This window comes from Bombina bombina, chromosome 4 (assembly GCF_027579735.1).
Source record: "Bombina bombina isolate aBomBom1 chromosome 4, aBomBom1.pri, whole genome shotgun sequence".
NCBI classification, from domain to species: Eukaryota; Metazoa; Chordata; class Amphibia; order Anura; family Bombinatoridae; genus Bombina; species Bombina bombina.
In genome coordinates this window covers 369,548,412-369,568,195 of record NC_069502.1, presented here as the reverse complement: position 1 = coordinate 369,568,195, position 19,784 = coordinate 369,548,412, and the positions used below count along the sequence as shown (strand labels likewise).

At 39.7% G+C, this 19,784-nt stretch overlaps 1 protein-coding gene across 1 annotated transcript in view; it reads left to right on the top strand.

Annotated features, from left to right (window-relative positions):
• Nucleotides 1-19,784, top strand: part of TNIK (TRAF2 and NCK interacting kinase) — a 949,249-nt gene that overhangs the window by 913,637 nt on the left and 15,828 nt on the right.

The window sequence follows — 19,784 nt, the reverse complement described above, 5'->3', positions numbered from 1 at the left end:
TTAAAGGATCAGTTTCTTATATTATATATGTATATTAAATAATTGTATAATAATCCAGTTTCTGAGCTTATAATCAATAGGGATGTGTTATACAATCTATATATTTCTAAATGGGCAAGACAGGGTTGTCCTTTATCCCCACTATTTTTAATCTAATCATCGAACCTCTGGCCATTATGTTGAGAAACAAAATTGATGACATTTTCATATGCTCAGAAGAATTTAACATTGCTCTAAATGTGGAAGATTTATATATTCAAGAAAATATCCCTAGACTCTTACAGAGTATGAAAAATTGACTTCATTTATATGATAAAGGATTAATATACAATAATTGGAAAAAATAATTGGGATCATCAATTACTGTTGGTAATATTACTCCTGGCCAGCAGGAGGAGGCAAAGAGTACCACAGCAAAGCTGCTAAGTATCACTTCCCTTCCCACAACCCCCAGTCATTCTCTTTGCCTTCGGTGCAAGGAGGAGGTGAAGTTTCAGTGTCTGAAGAAAATTGGATTTATTTCACTTTAATCAAGATTTTATTATTTTGAAAGCCAGAGTAGGTTTGCTCTGATCTTTCCTCTTAAGATTGGGTCTAGCCGTACTCTATGTTAGTCTCTTCAGTAGGGCAGTGGTGGCTTTTAAGCAGTTAGGAACTTGTGAAGTGGGCTTCGCTACATTTTCCTAACATGTTGCTGCCCTGGTATAGAAAGCCTGAGTAGGTTTACTCTGTTCTTTCAGGTTTGTCACAGGTCTCTGTAAAGAGTGGCTTTCTTTCATGCCGGGTGAGCTGTCCTCCTGCCAGACAGCTGGAAAAGCAGGTAAGGGCCTTTTTGTCTTATGGGACACAAAATCCTTCATGGGGAAGGTTTTATGGCAGAGAGCAGGCACTGTATAACATGTGATATGGAGACGGGTCTAATCTCCTTCAGGGCAGGAAGGAATTAATCCTCAATTGGGCTCAGTTTTTTATCAGGGTTGAAATGTACAGAGATTCTGGCTTATTAAACTAAAGCCTTAGCAAGGTCTCTGTTTATGAATTGCGCTGTGTATAGCCAGGGTTGAACATCCTAGGCAATAAGCATGACACTGTCTTCAATAGACCTTATGGTATAAGTTATCTGAAGAAAGTGTTGTGAACTGGAGCTATTTAGGAGAGCGCGCTTTGCATTTTAGGCGCCATTCTTATGGCGCTAATTTACCATTTCAGTCAGCTATTTATAAAAGCGGAGCGGTACTATAATCGTATCTTTACTGCAGTATGTTTTTCCCCTTTGGTGTCGGTAGATACCCTGGGGATTCTTATATTTAATGTTTTGAAGTATTTTTATTAGCGCGATGTAGATTGCCTCATCTCCTACAATGTTTGGCCCCGCCTCCTTCATAGTGAAGAGAGGCGCCATTTTAAGGGTTTGCTAGGCTACAGATGAACACCGCCTTGTTCTCCGGCTGAGAATGGGACGTCGTTCTTGTTCTGCTGTGGGGGAGTATAATTTGAGTGGCATAATTCCTCGATCTGATGGTCCGGTATTCTCCCTGGTTATATAACTAGGTGTATAATTTATGTTTTTAGTATGGTACATCCTACATAGAAAGGCCGTCCTGATAGATTCTATTGAGTGTTAGAATTAATTACAGTATTAGCAAGCAGAGACATAATGTATAAAAAAGTTAAGGTTTTTATAAATAAATTGTCTTACACTTTAATTTCGTGTTATACATCTTAGCCTTTTTTACACAACCATGTGGGTTTTGAGGCATATGTTCTGGTATGGATCAGATGTCTGTTCCTAGGAATACCTTGTTGTTGGCTCTTGAGGACCTAATAGTTTTTTTCTGAAAATTCTGTCCCTCATATTTATTATTCGTTTTGTTTGAGCCTCTTGTTTTTCAGCCCAAATTTTGAAATATATTATTTGTCTATGCTTTCTGTGCTGCATTTTTAGCCAAGGCTTTTGGATGCACAGATAGATTGTTGCCCTTTGACCCTCATGTCTCCCAGGTTGATGATATTCAGGCAATGCCACAGCTTTCTCCTTTAAAATCCCAAGCCTATGGCATCACATGCAAGTGCCCTGCGGTTCCACTCCTGGAGGAGTGTTTTTGCCTGCAAATTTTGCAGCTCAGGTATCTTCTGCTGTATCTGTAGCAGTATCTGCCTACAGACATTTGAAGATTCAGATAGTAAGGTTTCTGCTCCACTTTCTGCTACACAGACGCTCTCTCACCTAAGTCTGGTGTGGAGGATTCGACGGTAGTTTCTGAGGGTGAAATCTCATATTTGGACAGTATAATTCCTTCATCTGATGCTGAAGTTACCTCCTTCAGATGTATGCTTGAACACCTTGTGTATTGTTAAAGGAGGTTTTGGCTACTTGGAAGACATTGATACCCCTGTCATTGTCAACCTTTGAAAGTTTTGTGAACTTTATCATTTCTATGATGTTCCATCCTATAAGGAAGTGTTTCTAGACATGCGTTGGGTAGTTTCACAGGAATAGGAGTAGCTAGGGATACCTTTCTCCCTGTCTACCGTCCTTTAAAGGATTTTCCTGTCGCTGACTCCATTGAAATGCACGGTGCCCTAAGTAGAAGGAAGTTTTTCTACTATGGCTCAGAGAACTTTGATCCCTAAAGAGGGTAGCTGCTCTTCTTCAGATCCATTCAGATGGAGGTTTGATTGTTTGCCTTGTTTTTTAGACTTGCTGTGCTAGCCCGCCGGGCATTGTGGTTGAAATCTCGATCAGCTAAGCCGCCTACCTGTGGCTTAGTGGTACAGCCTAGGCTTTATAGTTCTACAGTTGCAGGTTCATTATTTTATGTTTTATCCTAATCCACGCTTCTGGCGTTTCCTTTCAAGGATGAGTCCTTGTTTGGACTTGGTCTGGCAGAATTTTCCTCTGAATTTTTCGGGTGAAAAAGGATTTCTTTTTATACCTTACATCAAGAGAGTAGGACTAAAGAAAAGCTTTCCTTTTCCTCTTTCCACAGGGTCTGTCATGGCTTTTGGAGTACAATCTAAGATTTCCTCCCAGGGGCAGATTTCTCATTCTAGAGTATCCGCAATCCAGGTATGATGAGACACATTCCTTGAACTGGGTTCAGGACCTTCATCTCTGAGAGTGATAGAGGGATTTTCTCAAGTTTCTAAGTTTCATCATCCTGGAAAGACTGTTCAGTCTTGGGGCATTGCTAGGGTGCTTTTCTGGACAATATATGGTTCAGGTGTCACCCTTCCTTTCGAACAAACTCTCTTTCAAGAGATCTTGTCCTATCTATTTCCCACTGTGGGAAATTAATCTGGAGAACGATTCCCTTGTTCCATCTTCAAGGGTAATTTATTTGGAGACCTTAATAGATTCTCTATCTAAGAGAAGATTTCTAAAAGAGATCAGATAATCAAGGGTTTACTCTTTTTCCTCTCTCTGCAGTCTACTGTCTGGCCAACAGCAAGCTCTAGTGGTCCGGTAGATAGCTTAGCCATTTTGCAACAGAAGGTTGGGAGTTTGGATCTAGCTGCAGTTGATTTTACCTTCACTTTTCAGTGACTCAGTGTATGGAGAAAATTGGTCTGATGGTTCCAAGGACATCGTTCCCTTTGCATTTTTCCATAAAAATGGAGAACTTTCGGATCTGTCTCAGAGGAGAGATCTAGATCAGTCGACCAGAGTCTCCCGTAGTGGTTTTTCAGGGGTATCTGTCTCAGGGCGTGTGCTTCTGGAGACATTCCTGGTGGATGTGACCACGGACACCAACCTGCTGGGCTGGGAAGCAGTCTGGGACTTGTTTAAGGCGCAGGGATTTTGGACTCGGAAGTGTCTGCTCTCCTCTTTAACATCTTAGAGTTGAGAGCGATTTTCAGTGTTCTGATGGCTTGGCCTCAGTCGTCCTTAGCTTGGTTCCAGTTGGACAATATCACTTCAATGGCTACATCAACCACCAGGGAGAAACTCGGAGTTCCTTAGCCATGTGGGAGTTGACTTGGGTTGTTCAGTGGGCGGAAGCTCACAATTGCTGTCTGTCATCCACTTCCCAGGGATGGACAATTAGGAATCGGACTTCAGAACAGACAGATATTTTATCCCGGGGAGTTGGCTTTCCATCTGGAGGTTTCTTTAGGTAAACCCTCAAATGGGGGTTCCCGAGATGGCTTCTGAGGGAGTTTCGGCAAATGCCAAGCTTCTTAGGTTCGGTGTTCATGGTCAAGGGATCCGCAGACCATCCTGATAGATGTTCTGGTGGTTTTCTTGGGATTTCAGTCTTGCATTCCTTTTTCCTCCGTTTGCTCATATCATATTGGAGAGAGTGTCAGTGATCCTAATAGCCCCTGCGTGGCCTCGCAGGATCTGGTATGCAGACCTAGTGGACATTTTGTCTCTCCCGCCTTGAAGACTCTGAGGAAGGACCTTCTGATTTAGGGTGCCTTCTTTCATCCAAATCTCGTTTCTCTGAAGTTGACTGCTTGGAGATTGAAAGCTTAGTTTTGTCTAAGCGTAGATTTTTTCATGGTCATTGAGACCATGGTTCAGGCTCGCATTCCGGTTGCTAGAAAGATTTACCATAAGATAAGGCGTAAATATCTTTGTTGGTATGAATCCAAGGGTTACTCTGGGAGTAGGTCAGGATTCCTGGGATTTTTGTCTTTTCTCCAGGAAGGTCTGGAGAAGGGTTTGTCAGTCAGTACCCTGAAGGGTCAGTTTTGCTGCATTATCTATTTTGCTACATAAGCGTCTGGCGGACGTGCCAGATGTGCAATCTTTTTGTCATGCCCTGGTCAGAATCAGGCCTGTGTTAAAGTCGGTGGCTCCTCCTTGGAGCCTTAAAGGGACACTAAACCCAAAAATGTTCTTTCATGATTCAAGTAGAGAATGCAATTTTAAACAACATTCCAATTTACTTCTATTATCTAATTTGCTTCCTTTTTTATATATCCTTTGTTTAAGAAATAACAATCCACATGGGTGAGCCAATCACACGAGGCATCTATGTGAAGCCACCAATCAGCTGCTTCTGAGCATATCTAGATATGTTTTTCAGCAAAGGATATCAAGATAATGAAGCAAATTAGATAATAGAAGTAAATTAGAAAGATGTTTAAAATTGCATGCTCTTTCTAAATCATGAAAGAAAAAAAATGGGTTTAGTGTTCCTTTACCTTGTTCTTAACGTTTTGCAGCAGGCTCTGTTTAAGTTTTTACATTCCACAGATATTAAGTTGTTATCTTGGAAGTTTTCTTGCATAGCGATACAGACAAAAATAAATGCCATATTTCTCATAGAACATAATACAACAATAAGAAAATGACAAAATATACAGAATTTCAAGTAGACAATATTGTATGAGTCTGAAACCTCAGTTTTATATTTTATAGTCAATAAATGAAAACACCTCTAAAATACTCAACAGGCCACTCGTGGACCCATGAAAGTTAGATGGCTTGTTTGAGGTGCTCTAATGTAACGTACGGTCTCTTTTGGACCTTGAAATAAACATACCAAGATAAACTATTGACATTAATGAATCTTGAATTTTATAAGTATAGAACCTCCTCTGAAAAGGATAGGCCACTCTTGGACCATAGAAAAGGAGAGTAATTAATGGAGGGAAATTTGTTAAGTCTATAGCCACTTTTGGGCTACTTAAAATAGAAATACGGTAACTATATGTAAATCAACAACAAGTTGTACAACAATTTCTCACTCAAATGAATATAATGAGCTTCCAGGGTACTGTGAAATCTTTGGTAAGCATAAACCTTCTCCCATTAGTTCTGAGGATCATAATACTAATTAAGAGTCCCTATCCGGGACCAAGAAAAACACTGGAGTATATAATGAGACAATTGGCACATCAGCGCAATAATAAGAAAAAAAATAAAGAGAATGGCATTTTGTACATTTTGATTGGTGGCATTTTAATAGTACATCATGCCAACAGGGAGGCATCAGAATAACTACAAGCATGCAGCAAATGGGTAATGGCATAACTAAGTTATTACTGTGAAGTAGTAGTCTGTGTTGCCTGGGATCTATTTCACTAGGAGCATTAGGGGGGTTGTTATTTGTGATTACCTCAGAGGGGGGATTCTCCAGGAATTAATACAGGGACATCCATCACAGGGCAATTGAGAGAAACACCAAACTTACTGGATATACATGTCCCAAGTGCTGCTAATAAAGCCCCCCCCCCCCCCATTTAAACAGTAAATGTCCCTATAACTTAGGAGAGACTTGCTAGGTACTTAGCAGACTATGTCGTCCATGTAGAGCGGTTTTGCTACTGAAAGTCAAGTTTCACAAACGGGGCTACTAGCAACCACAACATAGGTTATAAAGCTATAAGCCCGGGTCCTCCATCATATTTACCCCACTCCGTGTCTGACAAATGATGTCACACTGAAATGTGCGTTATGCTTGAAGTAAGAGGACTGCTTGTAAATTCTCAGCTGCCGGGGTCTTGAAAGGCCTTTAGAGGTAGGAGTTGGTGCATGGGTCTTGTGAGCTGTGAATACGACATCGGCAAAAGCAGGGCATCTATAGCGACGGCCAAAGTTATAGGAATGGAGGTTGTGAGACCCTGTCCCTGATCTAGAGCTCTTGGGGCTAGTAAAGACAATCCAAACGGAGCGCTCTATTGTATGTCCCACTGCCCACTCCATGTCCCAGTTAAAGGTATGCCCCTCCTCACCGTTTATTTCAGCTACCTCGGCTTCTGGCAGCTCCGGACTGGGGTCGGAGGGTGATACAGCAATGGGTGGGTCATCCAGTTTCTCAAAAGGTGTCCAAGGTGGAATAGGAGTAGGCTGAATACTTTGTGAGTCGGGACTAGTCACTGTCCGCGAAGTGACCAAGAGGGCCTCTCCTCTGCAAGCACCCCCGGCTAAGTCTGGAACCGGGCTGCTATCATTTTCTGCTGGCGCGCGGCTAGCCAGTACTCTTGGCGTTCTTTTAGAAAGACTCTCCCCTAAGAGAATAGCGCAAAGGTCCCTCTCCAGGTCTCTATAATGATCTTGCAGAATTCTGTGCATACAGGCCTCCCATCTTGCCAAAGCTTCCATCTCAACACAGTAGGTAGCGCCTCAGACGTTATTGTTGTTGATAATTTCCTCAGGGGGAAGAACAAGTAATTCACAATATCCTTTTACAGGATCCCGTAACCCCGGTAATGGGGGGGGGGGGTAATAATGCGGCAGTCCCAGACCTGCGTTCCGTGATTCCCACAGAGCTTTATATTCGTAATAATCCGACTGCGTAGTTGCAGCTGCTTACAATATGGCTTCCAGGCCTGTGAGAATGTCTGTCACGCAGCTGATCCCAAAGAGCATAGGCAATAACATAGTCAGGGTATCCACTCTTGAGGTAAATCAAGGCTCCAACCATATAGCGGTGCAGTCTGATATATTAAGACGATATTTTGTAGATTTTGCTATGAACAAACTGCAAAAAAATAGCTTAAACTCGGAGAGCTTCATTTAGACACATCTTGCCGCTTTGAGAGTAGACTCCGCCCCCCGTTTTTTTGTTTTTTATCGTTATCTCTTCTGCTAGGAGAGTGTCGGAACTCTCAGCTTTGCAGTGTGATTCGTCTTACCTTTTCCTTCATGCCGATAAGGCGGTTCTTCGTACTAAGTTAGGTTTTCTTCCTTAAGGGGTTTTGGACAGAAATCTGAATCAGGATATTGTTTTTCATTCTCTATGTCCTAGTTCTTTTTCTCTTAAAGAACATTTGTTGCGCATCTTGGATGTTGTGCGTGCTTAAAATTTTTATTTACAGGTGACTAGGATTTCCACCAGTATTCTGCTCTGTTTGTTTGTTTCTCTGGGAAACGTAAAGGTCAGAAAGCTTCTGCTACTTTTCTTTCTCTCTGGTTCAGAAGTATAATTTGTTTTGCTTATGGGACTGCTGGTCAGTAGCCTCCTGAGGGAATTACGGCTCATTCCATGAGAGCCATCTCCTCTTCTTGGGTTTTAAAAGATGAAGCTTCTGTAGAGATTTGTAAGACTGCAACTTGCTCTTCTCTGCATACTTTTTTCCAAATTTTCAAATTTGATATTTTTGCCTCAGCTGAGTTTTTTTGGGAGAAAGGTTCTTCAAGCGGTGGTGCCTTCTGTTTAGGTTACCTGTCTTGTCCCTCCCTAATCATCTATGTCATCTAGCTTGAGGATTGGTTCCCAACAGTAATTGATGATCCTGTGGAGTCACCATATCTTAGGAAAGAAAAGAAAATGTATCCTTACCTGATAAATTTCTTTCTTTCCGGATATGGTGAGTCCACGGCCCTGCCCTTTTATTTCAAGGCAGTTATTTTTTTTACTAAACCTCAGGCACTTCTACACCTTGTGTTACTTATTTTTCTCCATTTACCTTTGGCCAAATGAGGGTTGTGGGAAGCGAAGTGATACTTAGCAGCTTTGCTGTGGTACTCTTTGCCCTCCTCCTGCTGGCCAGGAGTGATATTCCCAACAGTAATTGATGATCCCGTGGACTCACCATATCCGGAAAGAGAGAAATTTATCAGGTAAGCATAAATTTTGTTATTTAATTAAATCAAATAGGAAGTGGTATGATCTAAACAATAAAGAAATGTGGGTTAGGATTAAAGAAGCCCTAAACAAAATGGGAATACTTGCGACTCACATTGATGGGAAAAGTTAATATTATTAAAAAAATGTATTTCTTAAACTACTCTATATCATCCAAAATGTAAATTTTCTTTATTAAATCAAAATATATAAATTAAATAATTAAGCATTCAGGGGGTTTTATTGAAGGGAGGGACCAACCCAGACTCTCAACATACAAGTTCTCCCAACAAAGAGATTATGGTAGGCTGAGTCTTCATGTATTAAAGGGTTTTGAAACCCCAACTTTCAGATTCAGATAGAGCAAGCAATTTTAAAGTGAAACGCTAGGATTTACCAGTGGAACAAATAAAGTTTCTTTATTTTTCTGAAGCGTTCACCACACTGAGCTCCTCAGGCAGCCCGCGGCAGAACTCTATTTTGCTGTGAGGTGACGTTTCAACCTCTTAGCCAATAGCCGTGTGGGCCAGCTGGCGCCATTGCGGGAAGCTAGCACGCTATTGACTAAGAGGTGGAAAAGTCACATCACAGCAAAATGACATTCTTCCTTGGGCTGCCTGAGGCGCTCTGCGCGGCGAACGTTTCAGAGAAATAAAGGAACGTTCAGCATTAATTATTTTATACTTCATGACTGAAAAGTCCCCCTTTATTTGTTCCACTGGTAAATCATAGCGTTTCACAAACGCTAGGATTTACCATCACTTTAAGCAACTTTCTAATTTACTCCTATTATCATTTTTTATTCATTCTCTTGGTATCTTTATTTGAAAAAGCAGGAATGTAAGTTTATGAGCTGGCCCATTTTTGCTTCAGAACCCTGGTTAGCGCTTGCTGATTGGTGGCTGCCAAAAATGGACCGGCTCCTAAGCTTACATTACTGCTTTTCAAATAAAGATACAAAACAGAAGAAACATTTATAATAGGAGTAAAATAGAAAGTTGCTTAAATTGCATGCTGAACCTTGAAATAAAAAAAATTGGGTATCATAACTCTTTAATTGGTATAATTGGCTGTGTATTGCAAAAACCGCAATGGATTGGATCCTTAAGAATGGCCATTTTGAAATCTACAATTCTTGTCAAGATTAGTAACCTTTCAGCTAGGGTAAGGGGGTGGCCTCTTTGAGAAATCCAGTCCTTGCTTACAAAAGGATTTGCAGAATATTGGATATACATTTTTATATTTAGAAATATTTACCCTGAATTTAACTCAACTCTAAGGCCTAGATTTGGAGTTTGGCGTTAGCCGTGAAAACCAGCGTTAGAGGCTCCTAACGCTGGTTTTAGGCTAACTCCGGTATTTGGAGTCACTCAAAATAGGGTTTAACGCTCACTTTTCAGCCGCGACTTTTCCATACCGCAGATCCCCTTACGTCAATTGCGTATCCTATCTTTTCAATGGGATCTTTCTAACTCCGGTATTTAGAGTCGTGGCTGAAGTGAGCGTTAGACATCTAACGACAAAACTCCAGCCGCAGGAAAAAAGTCAGTAGTTAAGAGCTTTCTGGGCTAACGCCGGTTCATAAAGCTCTTAACTACTGTACTCTAAAGTACACTAACACCCATAAACTACCTATGTACCCCTAAACTGAGGCCCCCCCCACATCGCCGCCACTCGATTACATTTTTTTAACCCCTAATCTGCCGACCGCCACATACGTTATACTTATGTACCCCTAATCTGCTGCCCCTAACACCGCCGACCCCTGTATTATATTTATTAACCCCTAATCTGCCCCCCACAACGTCGCCGCCAGCTACCTACAATAATTAACCCCTAATCTGCCGACCGCAAAGCGCCGCCACCTACATTATAGCTATGTACCCCTAATCTGCTGCCCCTAACACCGCCGACCCCATATTATATTTATTTACCCCTAATCTGCCCCCCACAATGTCGCCTCCACCTGCCTACACTTATTAACCCCTAATCTGCCGAGCGGACCGCACCGCTACTATAATAAAGTTATTAACCCCTAATCCGCCTCACTAACCCTATAATAAATAGTATTAACCCCTAATCTGCCCTCCCTAACATCGCCAACACCTAACTTCAATTATTAACCCCTAATCTGCCGACCGGAGCTCACCGCTATTCTAATAAATGTATTAACCCCTAAAGCTAAGTCTAACCCTAACACTAACACCCCCCTAAATTAAATATAATTTTAATCTAACGAAATTAATTAACTCTTATTAAATAAATTATTCCTATTTAAAGATAAATACTTACCTGTAAAATAAACCCTAATATAGCTACAATATAACGAATAATTACATTGTAGCTATTTTAGGATTAATATTTATTTTACAGGCAACTTTGTAATTATTTTAACCAGGTACAATAGCTATTAAATAGTTAAGAACTATTTAATAGTTACCTAGTTAAAATAATAACAAAATTACCTGTAAAATAAATCCTAACCTAAGTTACAATTAAACCTAACACTACACTATCAATAAATTAATTAAATAAAATACCTATAATTATCTACAATTAAACCTACCATTACATTATCAATAAATAAATTAAATACAATACCTACAAATAACTACAATGAAATAAACTATCTAAAGTACAAAAAATAAAAAAGAACTGTTACAAAAAATAAAAAAATATTTACAAACATAAGAAAAATATTACAACAATTTTAAACTAATTACACCTACTCTAAGCCCCCTAATAAAATAACAAAGACCCCCAAAATAACAAAATGCCCTACCCTATTCTAAATTACTACATTTCAAAGCTCTTTTACCTTACCAGCCCTGAACAGGGCCCTTTGCGGGGCATGCCACAAGAAATTCAGCTCTTTTGCCTGTAAAAAAACCATACAATACCCCCCCCCAACATTACAACCCCCCACCCACATACCCCTAATCTAACCCAAACCCCCCTTAAATAAACCTAACACTAAGCCCCTGAAGATCTTCCTACCTTGTCTTCACCCTACCAGGTTCACCGATCCGTCCTGAAGAGCTCCTCCGATGTCCTGATCCAAGCCCAAGCGGGGGGCTGAAGAGGTCCATGATCCGGCTGAAGTCTTCATCCAAGCGGGAGCTGAAGAGGTCCATGATCCGGATGAAGTCTTCATCCAAGCGGGAGCTGAAGAGGTCCATGATCCGGATGAAGTCTTCTATCAACGGCATCTTCAATCTTCTTTCTTCCGGATCCATCTTGCAGACCTCCGACGCGGAACATCCTCTTCTCCCGACGCCTACTAGCCGAATGACGGTTCCTTTAAGGGACGTCATCCAAGATGGCGTCCCTCGAATTCCGATTGGCTGATAGGATTCTATCAGCCAATCGGAATTAAGGTAGGAATATTCTGTTTGGCTGATGGAATCAGCCAATCAGAATCAAGATCAATCCGATTGGCTGATCCAATCAGCCAATCGGATTGAGCTCGCATTCTATTGGCTGATCGGAACAGCCAATAGAATGCAAGCTCAATCTGATTGGCTGATCGAATCAGCCAATCGGATTGAACTTGATTCTGATTGGCTGATTCCATCAGCCAATCAGAATATTCCTACCTTAATTCCGATTGGCTGATAGAATCCTATCAGCCAATCGGAATTCGAGGGACGCCATCTTGGATGACATCCCTTAAAGGAACCGTCATTCGGCTAGTAGGCGTTGGGAGAAGAGGATGTTCCGCGTCGGAGGTCTGCAAGATGGATCCGGAAGAAAGAAGATTGAAGATGCCGTTGATAGAAGACTTCATCCGGATCATGGACCTCTTCAGCTCCCGCTTGGATGAAGACTTCATCCGGATCATGGACCTCTTCAGCTCCCGCTTGGATGAAGACTTCAGCCGGATCATGGACCTCTTCAGCCCCCCGCTTGGGCTTGGATCAGGACATCGGAGGAGCTATTCAGGACGGATCGGTGAACCTGGTAGGGTGAAGACAAGGTAGGAAGATCTTCAGGGGCTTAGTGTTAGGTTTATTTAAGGGGGGTTTGGGTTAGATTAGGGGTATGTGGGTGGTGGGTTGTAATGTTGGGGGGGGGTATTGTATGGTTTTTTTTACAGGCAAAAGAGCTGAATTTCTTGTGGCATGCCCCGCAAAGGGCCCTGTTCAGGGCTGGTAAGGTAAAAGAGCTTTGAAATGTAGTAATTTAGAATAGGGTAGGGCATTTTGTTATTTTGGGGGTCTTTGTTATTTTATTAGGGGGCTTAGAGTAGGTGTAATTAGTTTAAAATTGTTTTAATATTTTTCTTATGTTTGTAAATATTTTTTTATTTTTTGTAACTTAGTTCTTTTTTATTTTTTGTACTTTAGATAGTTTATTTCATTGTAGTTATTTGTAGGTATTGTATTTAATTTATTTATTGATAGTGTAGTGGTAGGTTTAATTGTAGATAATTATAGGTATTTTATTTAATTAATTTATTGATAGTGTAGTGTTAGGTTTAATTGTAACTTAGGTTAGGATTTATTTTACAGGTAATTTTGTTATTATTTTAACTAGGTAACTATTAAATAGTTCTTAACTATTTAATAGCTATTGTACCTGGTTAAAATAATTACAAAGTTGCCTGTAAAATAAATATTAATCCTAAAATAGCTACAATGTAATTATAATTTATATTGTAGCTGTATTAGGATTTATTTTACAGGCAAGTATTTAGCTTTAAATAGGAATAATTTATTTAATAAGAGTTAATTAATTTCGTTAGATTAAAATTATATTTAATTTAGGGGGGTGTTAGTGTTAGGGTTAGACTTAGCTTTAGGGGTTAATACATTTATTATAGTAGCGGTGAGCTCCGGTCGGCAGATTAGGGGTTAATGTTTGAAGTTAGGTGTCGGCGATGTTAGGGAGGGCAGATAAGGGGTTAATACTATTTATTATAGGGTTAGTGATGCGGATTAGGGGTTAATAACTTTATTATAGTAGTGCTCAGGTCCGCTCGGCAGATTAGGGGTTAATAAGTGTAGGCAGGTGGAGGCGACGTTGAGGGGGGCAGATTAGGGGTTAATAAATATAATATAGGGGTCGGCGGTGTTAGGGGCAGCAGATTAGGGGTACATAAGGATATAATGTAAGTAGCGGCGGTTTACGGAGCGGCAGATTAGGGGTTAAAAATAATATGCAGGGGTCAGCGATAGCAGGGGCGGCAGATTAGGGGTTAATAAGTGTAAGGCTAGGGGTGTTTAGACTCGGGGTACATGTTAGGGTGTTAGGTGCAGACGTAGGAAGTGTTTCCCCATAGCAAACAATGGGGCTGCGTTAGGAGCTGAACGCGGCTTTTTTTGCAGGTGTTAGGTTTTTTTTTAGCTCAAACAGCCCCATTGTTTCCTATGGGGGAATCGTGCACGAGCACGTTTTTGAGGCTGGCCGCTTGCGTAAGCAACTCTGGTATCGAGAGTTGAAGCTGTGTTAAAAATGCTCTACGCTCCTTTTTTGGAGCCTAACGCAGCCTTTTTGTGGACTCTCAATACCAGAGTTATTTTTATGGTGCGGCCAGAAAAAAGCCGGCGTTAGCTACGCGGGTCATTACCGACAAAACTCCAAATCTAGGCCTATGTTTTTTGAGAGATGGGGGACTTGCAAAAGCTTGAAAGTGGTTTCAGACTCTATAGAGTTGGTAACCAATCTATTTTATACTAGTGAAAAAAATATCCTAGATATTGACCAAAAATGGGAGAGACCGTAATATGATAAATGGTAATCTAAACTAATTTTGTAATTTTAAACTGGTTAAGATTTGAACATATAGGATGACATTTGTTTATATTTTTTATTTCTCTTTTTTATATATAATATAAATGTAATGTATTATATATATATATATATATATATATATATATATATATATATATAAAATGTGTATATATATATATATATATATATGTGTAATGTATTTTTGTGTGATTAAAGCTGGTATAAAAAAGCTGATCTTGACTTTTATATTTAAACAGTACATACATTAAAGGGATAGTATAGTCAGAATTAAACTTTCACGATTCAGCTAGAGTAGGCAATTTTAAGCAACTTTCTAATTTACTCCTATTATCAATTTTTCTTCATTCTCTTGGTATCTTTATTTGAAAAAGCAAGAATGTAAGCATAGGAGCCGGCCCATTTTTGGTTCAGACTTGGGTAGCACTTTCTGATTGGTGTCTAAATGTAGCCACCAATCAGCACGTTCTACCCAGATACTGAACCAAAAATGGGCTGACTTATAAGCTTACATTCAAATACAGATACCAAGAGACAAAGAAAAAATGTTAAAGGATTACTTTCTGTTATAATTTTTAAGCTAAACAACTAACATATTAAAGTTAATAAACATTAATCAAAACCTACTTACCTATATTTTCTCCAAAACGAAGTTTCATAACGTTCTAAAAGTTATATCTTTTATTCGCCGATGATGTCACGTTATCCTGCCCACTATTTTCAGCACTACTTGTTCAAATACTTAAACCAATAACTTTGTGTTTAAAGCGCCATTTTGAAACCTAGGTATTGTAAACGGATTGGTACAGAGCAAAGGATACCCACGGAGTGGGTTTGGAAAACAATTAAATTTGCAGACAAGATTTCTGATATACGGTAGAGATATGTTAATGAAATGCTATTGATAAAAAGCGTATTTGGGGTAGTTAGTTAGTAACAGGCATAGAAAATATTTACTTACAGTGGCCCTTTAATAGGAGTAAATTAGAAAGTTGCTTAAAATTGCCTGCTCTAGCTGAATCATGAAAGTTTAATTTTTCACTTGACTATTCCTCTAAAGTGAAGGTCAAGTCTGGCTTAGTCGCTCACTCCATTCTGCAGTTAATTAAAAATCACCTTGATGTTCATTCATCATTTTTACTCAATTTGGTCAGAAACGTTTATATTGTACCTTTCAATTCTCGCTCGTTTTACTTTTACTGTCCGCCCGTCGTCTTGCCAATTTTGATTGACAGTTTTTTAAGTTGTGTTCTCCAATCGCCGTTCCCCCCCCCCCCCGGGTGGTTCAGCCCCTTTTTCTCCACGTCATTATTCACTTATGCGCATGCATTAAAGTCCCACTAGCGTCATCAACCTGTCATGCTCGTGCATGAGACGCGCATGAGTGTTATGCTTCATATTTTTTTTGTTCTGCTCCAGCACACTCATTATGCTCACTTTATTTATAGTAATTCATGTCATATACCTAGTGCTTGTCAGCCAGCACCTTTTTATCCTTTTTACAAATCTATATTATTATATACACAAGCATATAACAATCTAAAAATGTTCAGAATATCATTCTGTGCCATATCTCTGATTCCAACCCTAAATTTTTTACTTTTGCCACTGTGCTTGTCGCACAGCAACTTTTTACTTATACTTACTAGACTACTTTTTCACATTCTGTCCCCAAGCTCTGAATAAGCATAATAACAATATAATTTTTTTCTTTCATGTAATTGGCAAGAGTCCATGAGCTAGTGACGTATGGGATATACAATCCTACCAGGAGGGGCAAAGTTTCCCAAACCTCAAAATGCCTATAAATACACCCCTCACCACACCCACAATTCAGTTTTACAAACTTTGCCTCCTATGGAGGTGGTGAAGTAAGTTTGTGCTAAGATTTCTAAGTTGATATGCTCTTCTCAGCATTGTTGAAGCCCGATTCCTCTCAGAGTACAGCAAATGTCAGAGGGACGTGAAGGGAGTATCACTTATTGAATACAATGATTTCCCTAACGGGGGTCTATTTCATAGGTTCTCTGTTATCGGTCGTAGAGATTCATCTCCTACCTCCCTTTTCAGATCGACGATATACTCTCAATTTACCATTACCTCTACTGATAACGGTTTTAGTACTGGTTTGGCTATCTGCTATATGTGGATGGGTGTCTTTTTGGTAAGTATGTTTTTTATTACTTAAGACACATCAGCTATGGTTTGGCACTTTATGCATTTATATAAAGTTCTAAATATATGTATTGTTCTTATATTTGCCATGAGTCAGGTTCATGTATTTCCTTCTGCAGACTGTCAGTTTCATATTTGGAGAATATAAACATTTTTTTAAGAAATGTATTTCTTACCTGGGGTTTAGTCTTTTTTTCAATTGACTACTTCTTGCAAATTGCGGGCGGTATTAGGCTCGCGGGTGCATCAAATGCTAAACTTTATTGCGTCATTCTTGGCGCGTAAATATTTTTGGCGCAAAAAAATACGTCTATGTTGCAACTTCATGCTTTACGCCGAGACCTTTCACACGGTTGCGTCATTAATGACGCAAGTGTGTCATTTCTGGTTATTTTTGGTGCCAAAAAAGTTTAAAGTTACGTTGTGCGTCATGCTTGGCTATGCTATTTGCATTTTTTCCCATTCCTGAAACTGTCATATAAGGAAATAGATAATTTTGCTTTATATGTTGTTTTTTCTCTTACATTTTGCAAGATGTCTCAATCTGATCCTGCCTCAGATGTTTCTGCTGGAACATTGCTGCCTGACATCGGTTCTACCAAAGCTAAGTTCATTTGTTGTAAAATTGTAGAAATTATTTTGCTGAATGTCATTTGTAATAGTTGTCATGATAAACTTTTACATGCAGATAGTGTATCCATCAGTAATAGTACATTGCCAGTTGCAGTTCCTTCAACTTCTAATGTGTATGATATACCTGTAAATTTTAAAGAATTTGTTTCTGATTCTATCCTGAAGGCTTTGTCTGCATTTCCACCTTCTAATAAACGTAAAAGGTCTTTTAAAACTTCTCATTTAGTTGATGAAATTTCAAATGACCAACAACATAATAATGTATCCTCTTCTGATGAGGATCTATCTGATACAGAAGATCCTTCCTCAGACATTGACACTGACAAATCTACTTATTTATTTAAAATAGAGTATATGCGTTCTTTATTAAAAGAAGTGTTAATTACTTTGGATATTGAGGTAACCAGTCCTCTTGACGTTCAGTCTAATAAACGTTTAAATGCTGTTTTTAAACCTCCTGTGGTTTCTCCAGGGGTTTTTCTTATTCCTGAGGCTATTTCTGATATAATTTCTAAGGAATGGAATAAGCCAGGTACTTCTTTTTATTCCTTCTTCAAGGTTTAAAAAATGGTATACTTTACCAGCAAAATCTATAGAGTTTTGGGAAAAAGTCCCCAAAGTTGATGGGGCTATTTCTACTCTTGCTAAACGTACCACTATTCCTATGGAAGATAGTACTTCCTTTAAGGATCCTTTAGATAGGAAGCTTGAATCTTATCTAAGGAAGGCCTATTTATATTCAGGTCATCTTCTCAGACCTGCAATTTCTTTGGCTGATGTTGCGGCTGCATCAACTTTCTGGTTGGAGAATTTAGCGCAACAGGAATTGGATTCTGACTTATCTAGCATTATTCGCTTACTGCAATATGCTAATCATTTTATTTGTGATGCCATTTTTGATATTATCAAAATTGATGTTAGATCAATGTCTTTAGCTATATTAGCTAGAAGAGCTTTGTGGCTTAAATCTTGGAATGCTGATATGACATCTAAATCTAGATTACAAGGTAATAGTTTATTTGGTTCTCAGTTGGATTCTATTATTTCAACTGTCACTGGGGGAAAGGGAGTTTTTCTGCCTCAGGATAAAAAACCTAAGGTTAAATCTAAGGCTTCTAACCTTTCATCAGAATAAGGAACAAAAACTCAATCCTCCCCCTAAGGAATCTGCTTCCAGTTGGAATCCTTCCTCAAATTGGAATAAATCCAAGCCATTTAGGAAACCAAAGTCAGCTCCTAAGTCCGCATGAAGGTGCGGCCCTCATTCCAGCTCAGCTGGTAGGGGGCAGATTAAGGTTTTTCAAGGATATTTGGATAAAATCTGTCCAAAATCAATGGATTCAGAGCATTGTCTCTTCAAGGGTATCAAATAGGATTCAGAGTAAGACCTCCTGTGAGGAGATTTTTTCTCTCACGTATCCCAGCAAATCCAGTAAAAGCTCAGGCTTTTCTGAAGTGTGTTTCAGACCTGGAGTCTTCAGGGGTAATCATGCCAGCTCCTTTTCAGGAACAAGGTTTGGGGTTTTATTCAAATCTATTCATTGTCCCAAAAAAGGAAAATTTATTGAGACCAGTTCTGGATCTGAAAATTTTGAATCGTTTTGTAAGAGTACCAACTTTCAAGATGGTGACTATAAGGACTATTCTGCCTTTTGTTCAGCAAGGACATTATATGTCCACAATAGACTTGCAGGATGCATACCTTCATATTCGTATTCATCCAGAACATTATCAGTTTCTGAGATTCTCTTTTCTAAACAAGCATTACCAATTTGTTGCTCTTCCATTTGGCCTAGCAACAGCTCCAAGAATCTTTTCAAAGGTTCTGGGTGCCCTACTCTCTGTAATCAGAGAACAGGGTATTGCTGTGTTTCCTTATTTGGGTGATATCTTGGTACTAGCTCAGTCTTTATGTACTGCAGAATCTCACACGAATCAACTAGTGTTTTTTCTTCGTAAACATGGTTGGAGGATCAATTTACCAAAAAGTTTCTTGATTCCTCAGACAAGGGTCACCTTTTTAGGCTTCCAGATAGATTCAGTGTCCATGACTCTGTCTCTAACAGACAAGAGACGTTTAAAATTGGTTGCAGCCTGCCGGCACCTTCAGTCTCAGTCATTCCCGTCAGTGGCTATGTGCATGGAAGTTTTAGGTCTCATGACTGCAGCATCGGATGCAATCCCCTTTGCTCGTTTTCACATGAGACCTCTACAGCTTTGTATGCTGAACCAATGGTGCAGGAATTATACAAAGATATCACAATTAATATCCTTAAATCCCAATGTACGACACACTCTGACGTGGTGGATAGATCACCATCGTTTAGTTCAAGGGGCTTCTTTTGTTCGGCCAACCTGGACTTTGATCACAACAGATGCAAGTCTTTCAGGTTGGGGAGCTGTTTGGGGATCTCTGACAGCACAAGGGATTTGGAAATCTCAAGAGGCGAGATTACCAATAAATATTTTGGAACTCCGTGCAATTCACAGAGCTCTTCAGTTTTGGCCTCTGTTAAAGAGAGAACCGTTCATTTGTTTTCAGACAGACAATATTACAACAGTGGCATATGTCAATCATCAGGGTGGGACTCACAGTCCCCAAGCTATGAAAGAAGTATCTCGGATACTTGCTTGGGCGGAATCCAGCTCCTGTCTAATCTCTGCGGTGCATATCCCAGGTGTAGACAATTGGGAGGCGGATTA